Source organism: Mytilus galloprovincialis, chromosome 12, assembly GCF_965363235.1.
Source record: "Mytilus galloprovincialis chromosome 12, xbMytGall1.hap1.1, whole genome shotgun sequence".
NCBI lineage: Eukaryota > Metazoa > Mollusca > Bivalvia > Mytilida > Mytilidae > Mytilus > Mytilus galloprovincialis.
This window is the reverse complement of record NC_134849.1, coordinates 32,433,471-32,440,445: the sequence shown is the minus strand read 5'-3', so window position 1 is coordinate 32,440,445 and position 6,975 is coordinate 32,433,471.

Genomic DNA, 6,975 nt, shown 5'->3' with positions numbered 1-6,975 from the left:
GTCTAATGGTCAGAGAAATGGTGATACGACAAGAATTGCATTGACAGATGACAAAGTTTGAGATTTAACCATATATGGAAACCTCTTTGTTTTATGTATACAGTTCATAAAGGAGTTGAAGAGAAAAGTATTTCTACACAATAGATAGTCTCATAGACTCGGAATGTTTTTGCATAATATTTATTCTTTATAATATTTGCTTATCACAAATGGCTTAAATCTGTTGATTTGTAAAAAAAAAATGAATACAGTTTGCAGTACTCATAGTGCTACCATTTACTATTATATATTTAACAGATACTATGTCCTCAATTTTCCTGCTTATTTTTTCCATGGCAAAATTTTTATTAAATGGCTATTTTTTTTAATCAGTACAATGTAATGATATTATACAGATTGTATTTAAAAACAAATTTATTTATAGTTAATATATAAAATATTCCTGTATGGAGGAAACAGGTCAGTATTACAATTTATTTCACAGCTCAGCTTTTGTTACGTGTGCCTTGGTTTGTTTTGGGTATTATCTAATAATCTTTTACTATTATTTTCTAACAAATTTATTAGGAAGAGGTTCACAGTTTTTAGCCTTATAGAAATTGAAAAATAAAAATAAATAGGGGTTACTCTATATATCTAACTTTAATTTGAAAAAGAAAGGTTCAAAACGTTTTAGTATATGTGAAAACGTTTGAAAATACAGATAACATATATACATGTAGGAGTCAAGTTTCTCCTTAGGTCAGGAATTCAGGACTAGATATAAGAAGACGTGGTATAAGTGCCAATGAGATACTTCTTCTATATGTATTGCTTCAGATGTCGTTATACATCAATTTCATGTTGCAAGACTGCAATGACTGACCTTTCTTCAAATGCAATCATGTAACACACTTTTTCATTGGCTCCCAAAAAAAATTGATACCTTGTAACACTAAGGAGTGTCACATTGGCGGATCTAGAAGGGGGATCCGGGGGTTGGAACCCCCATTTTTGTGGCCGATCAATGTATTTGAATGGGGACATATAGCTGGAGCCCCCCTTTATCCTGGGTTGGGATAGTCATAGTGCAACTAGCAATTAATACCGGTAAAATTTCAGTGCAATATTCTATTTTAGCATAATCATTGGAAATAATCAGCTAGTCTAGATTTGAATATTATCAGTCATTGACACATCAATTAAACATATCAACCTCTTTTTGAAAAATACTGTTAAGCAGTCTTTTTTCGTGGAGTTAAATTTCTTGTCAAATTGCCAATGCAGAACTTGTTAGTCAGATTTTATTGTCATGTTTTTTTAATCTTGTTTATGATTTTCATCATACAGCACAATTACTCAAGAGATTTGACTTGATTGAAATATATTAATAAATTAGCATGAAATGTTAAGGAAATGAATCATGAATTAACTTTGGTAGGTTGTGATAAAGACAATATCTCAACACCCTTAGATAATCCAGAGTCTGATGAATTATGGTTAATTCTATTATTTGTACACTAAAATGAAGTAATGCTATGTCATGTGTTGGCAAGTCATTATTTAGAATATAGGTAGCAAATTATATCATTATGTATTTGCATTGTAGATATTACCAATTTGCATAAGAATCTGAGATTTTGAATTGAGTTCAACACTTATTGAATCGGAAGAATTAGGTTGAGATAAATGAAATTTGTCATGGGGCATCAAACTAATTAAAACTTAATTTTTGTTTTATTATTAATAACAATTTTAATGTTAAATACAAATTTGATATAGGATTGTTGTAATGTTATTTCGATCCATGCAAGATCCGTTGTTGTGAGGGTGATGGTTATATGTAGTTGAGGTTATGGCAGATAAACATTTACAAATTTTGAAAAAGTAAATCAATTGTTAGGTCTTTAGAAAATTAAATCAATTGTTAATTCATTAACTTTATTTTATATAAAACTATTTGTTCCTGAATAGTAAATACTGTTAAAACCTGTTTAAATCTCCCAAAGAACACCCAAACAGTTATTGTTACTGAATTTATCTGAGCTCATGAATATTCATGAGGTCAGTTATTGACCTTATTATGAATTTGATTAGAGATTATTTTTATGATCAAATTGTAACCATTTGTTAATAATTGCTGTGATTATAGGTAATTCATTCCTTGATATTATCAGATATTCCAAAGAAGATTATTATTTTTTTTTATTGGAAAGTGACATGTTTGTTGTCTGTATGATGATATAGGCAGAAATCAAATATCTGTCAAAAGTCAAAATGTATGGTAATAAAAGTCAATGACAGTTTACATGAAATGAGAAAAAAGTTTATTTGGATATTGAAAGACTAATGCAAGTTTTGATTAAGGAAACATTGAAATTTGATTGAATAAAATCTTATATGACTAGTTCAAAAGATGGAGCTAATCTATATAAATGTTCTGAGGAAAATGTCAAGAATATTTATTTTTGAAATGTTATTTTGTTCATAAATTCATCATATGATCTGTTATAAATAAAGAGTTTAAAATTAATACACAAATAAAGAGTCTAAAATTCATACAACTGAAATCATATAGTTATTTGGTGTGGCTTAATAAGAATTTTTATATATATTGTTATTGTTTTAAATATACACAGCTTTAGATACATGTATACCGATTTATATTATTATATTTGTTTATCACAGCACTAAACAATCATATGAACCATTTAGAATATATCTGTTTTCTTTATCAAATAAGTTAAATTACTGTCACAGTTTAGTGGAAATATTTTTGATTTTCACTCAAACTATTGAAATGTTTTGATAGAATGTAATTTGAATTTGATTTATTGCCCTTGGCCGCCATTTGTAAAAAAAAGCAGGGTGTCAAATGTTTGATTTTCTTAATTCACTATCCAAATATAAACATGAAATACAAGTCTGATAAAAGAATATAACTAGATTGTAGAAATGAATTAAGCCAGGCTAAAAGAAGTTAAAATTGTTCTCGCAGTCAGAATAACAAGATGAATATGGCAGTAGGAATGTGTGCCCGTAGAGGGGAAATACATCTTGCGTAAATTGTATCCCCCTCAAAACCTTAGAATTCAAAATGGTGTTCAGTAGGGTAGAAATATGTAAGATGTACAAATATATTATTTAAATTCAATTGTATATTTTTTTGAGTTTTTGTTGATAATACAATGTGTGTAAAAATCGGAATATATCCAATATTATACTGACAGAATTGGGGTATATATTTATGATAAAAGGGGAAATATTAAGTATATATTTAAGATAAATAGGAGAAAAACTTTATATAATCATTATTTAAGATTTATTCAAGATGTCAGAACCAATTATCCAGACATGAATTTCTTTATAAAGTTCAAGGTTCAAATATTTTTGACTTGAAAGAGTAAAAATATGAGGACAAAAAAAAAATGACTGGTTTTGTCATCCAGACATGAATTTCTTTGTAAAGTTGAACAGTTAAAATATTTTGGACTTGAAAGAGTAAAAATAGAAAGAAAAAATACCAACTGGTTTTGTTTTGAAGAAATTCTTCTAATGCTGGTGTGAATATATTGTCTCATTGTTATTTGTATATTGTTATGTTATGATGTGCAATATGTATATATATATATATATATATCAATTTCTATATCACAATGTACAAATATGTATTGGTATGACCACTCTTTGGTGGAGAGATTTTGTTTTAGTACATTTTATATACAGTATATCGCTATTTTTTTTCTTGTGCATAAACATTTGCTGCATTTCATGGTTGGCTCTGTAGAAGTAAAATTATACCTGACAAAAATATTATGTTTAACCTAAGATACATTGGTCAAGACTAAGATATGAATATTAAACCTTGCAATTATTTTACTGACCATATTTTCTTCTATGTCACAATTTAAGCTGACACCAAAAGTAATTAATTTATGGCACAGTAAAGGAAAAGTATAGAAATTGACATTCAATTGGTATGTAAAGGGATTTGGCATATACGGTTGATTCAGAAATTAAAGCATGCATTTATAATTGTGAATCCTTGACCTATAGAAAAAATGCAGATTCTAAGATCAAAGATTTATAAAGAAAGATCACTTCTGAAATAATAAACGCATGTTTTTTTCATTGTGCACCAGATACTGTCACATTTTACACATTGATTAAAATATAATTTCTGAATTTAAAGTAGTTTTGGAAGTTAACATAGGATTTTTTCACATTAAATTTAATTGTCATGTGAGTTCATAGAAATAGATTTTTGAACTGTATCAAAGAAACCCAACAGAATGTAAATATATATTACATGTAAATCTTTCTTGTACAGTTTGTTGTGTGATCTTTATGTAAATTAGAAGTCATTCAATTTAGCAAGACCAGATTTTCTTGGGGTATTTTTTTCAAAGATTTCTGGATGTGAAAAAGATTATGTAGAACTAAGTAATAAATAAATGCGGTTATATAAATAAAAAATTAGAAAGTGATTTTTGTAAAGTTCCTTTTTGAAGATTTTTATAAAAATTTGGTATAAAATAATCTTTATACAACATACAATCAGCCATTTTATCATATAAGCGATAGTGGGTAAATTTATTTTCTCGCCAAAATGAAAATAAAATTAGTCTAATGGTTTGGGTATCAAATGTAAATGAACAAAGATTTGATGCATATTTTGAAAAATATTCCCAGGAGCATGGTTCCCCTGGGACATTTTATTTTCGGGATTCTTTCTTAATAGGAAAATTGTTGCATGGGATCTATAAGTGTCTTCTTACTAAGGCTGAATTAGCTTTATCACCAGTAGATTTAGAATTGGTCTTCATTAAGTGGTTAAGAGAATATATACATGCAAATTTGGACCAAAAAAAAAGCAATCTCTGGTTTGCATCATTGGGTGAGTGTATAGGTTTATATATTCTATTGAATATTTTATATAGTAGATTTATTAAACTTATGTACAGGATAAACATGTATATATTGTTTCATATATAGAAATATGTTTGTAAATACATGAACACAATCTAAATGTTTAAGTATTGAATATGTAAACCTGACAAAGGATGAATATAGGAATTGATATTTTATGAACTAAACCAGACTACACTAAAACCTGTCTAAAAGTAGTGATTTAAAGAATAAAACAAAAATAGATGATTTAGACTAAACTTCATAATACTTTTTGAAATTTTTGAAAACTGTAGGTTAACATAATCTATAACTTACTTTACTAAATTTCTGTCATACAGTAACTATCACAATTTCAGAACTTATTAGAAGAGTATGTTTGACAAAGACTTAACCCCACTTCACTCATGATTCTTAAAATATTTCATGCTCTTTAAGAATGACAAATCAATTGAATTAATTCTCCTTGTTGTAGAAGTTGCCAGTTAAAATAAGTACAGATAATTTCGATAAAACTATAACAGAGAAGAAATAACTACTATTTGGCCTTATGGTCCGTTTTTAGTATCTAAATAATTTCTGTAAGTGGTTGAAATTATAAATCAGATATGGTAAAATATTATATCTTAAATTTTTCATCAGGCTTTACAAAAAAAGAGGATCTGACTTATGGAAGTTGTTCAATCCTCCTTTTAGAAATACTGAGATGAAAATGATTTGATTAAAAATATGATTTTCAAATTTGATTTAAGCTGCAGCAATTTTGAATGTACAGTTTATATTTTCGGTATTTTTGCAATTACTTTAAATATTGAAACAATTGTATGAGAATAGGCAATGTAAAATTAAAAACTCATATTTAAAAAAAAATTACAGCATTTCTATGCAGTATTTCCTGGAAATGATATCGCTTAATGAAGAAGTTTTTCCCATTCATCAAAGATCGTAATAAAAGGTGAACAGAAACCTTTTGAGTTTACAAATATACATCTGGCAGGAATATATTTGTGTTCCAACTGTCTTATTACACATGTCAAACATGTGGTATCAAATATCTTGCAACTGATAAATATTTATTAAATTGTGCCATCGAAATCAGGCAGCAGTTTAGTTGTAAGTCGAAGTTTAGAGTTATATGTTTCTTTCTCTTTTGTATGACACCAACCTTTGTGATGAAAATTAACCATTGCACCATTGTACACAACTATTTGTATCCATTGACTTTATGAATAATTTACACAGCTGCCATACACATGTGCTATCAAATAAATATAATAATAATTCTACATGCTGTTGTTTATTCTTTTAACAAAATACTCTACTATCCTTTTAGGTACATGCTTTTATGAAAAAAAACAACTTTTGTCATTTAAGTGTTATATATGTATTTAACATTACCATTAAAGCCTGAGGTTTGGCTAGCTGCAAAACTAGGTTCAACCCACCATTTTTTTGTTGAGCCTGCAACTTTCGTTGCAGAAAGCTCGACATAGGGATAGTGAACCTACGGCGGCGGTGGCGCTAGCTAACTCCTTAAAAGCTTTATATTTTAGAAGGTGGAAGACCTGGATGCTTCATACTTTGTATATAGATGCCTCATGTTACGAAGTTTCCGTCAGTCAAATGTCCAATGTCCTTGACCTCATTTTCATGGTTCAGTGACCACTTAAAAAAAAGTTCAGATTTTTTATACGACCGCAAAAATTTTAATTTTTCGTCGTATATTGCTATCACGTTGGCGTCGTCGTCGTCCTGCATTGTCTTGCGTCGTCGTCGTCGTCCGAATACTTTTAGTTTTCTCACTCTAACTTTAGTAAAAGTGAATAGAAATCTATGAAATTTTAACACAAGGTTTATAACCACAAAAGGAAGGTTGGGATTGATTTTGGGAGTTTTGGTCCCAAAATTTTAGGAATTAGGGGCCAAAAAGGGCCCAAATAAGCATTTTCTTGGTTTTCGCACTATAACTTTAGTTTAAGTAAATAGAAATCTATGAAATTTTGACACAAGGTTTATGACCACAAAAGGAAGGTTGGGATTGATTTTGGGAGTTTTAGTTCAAACAGTTTAGGAATTAGGGGCCAAAAA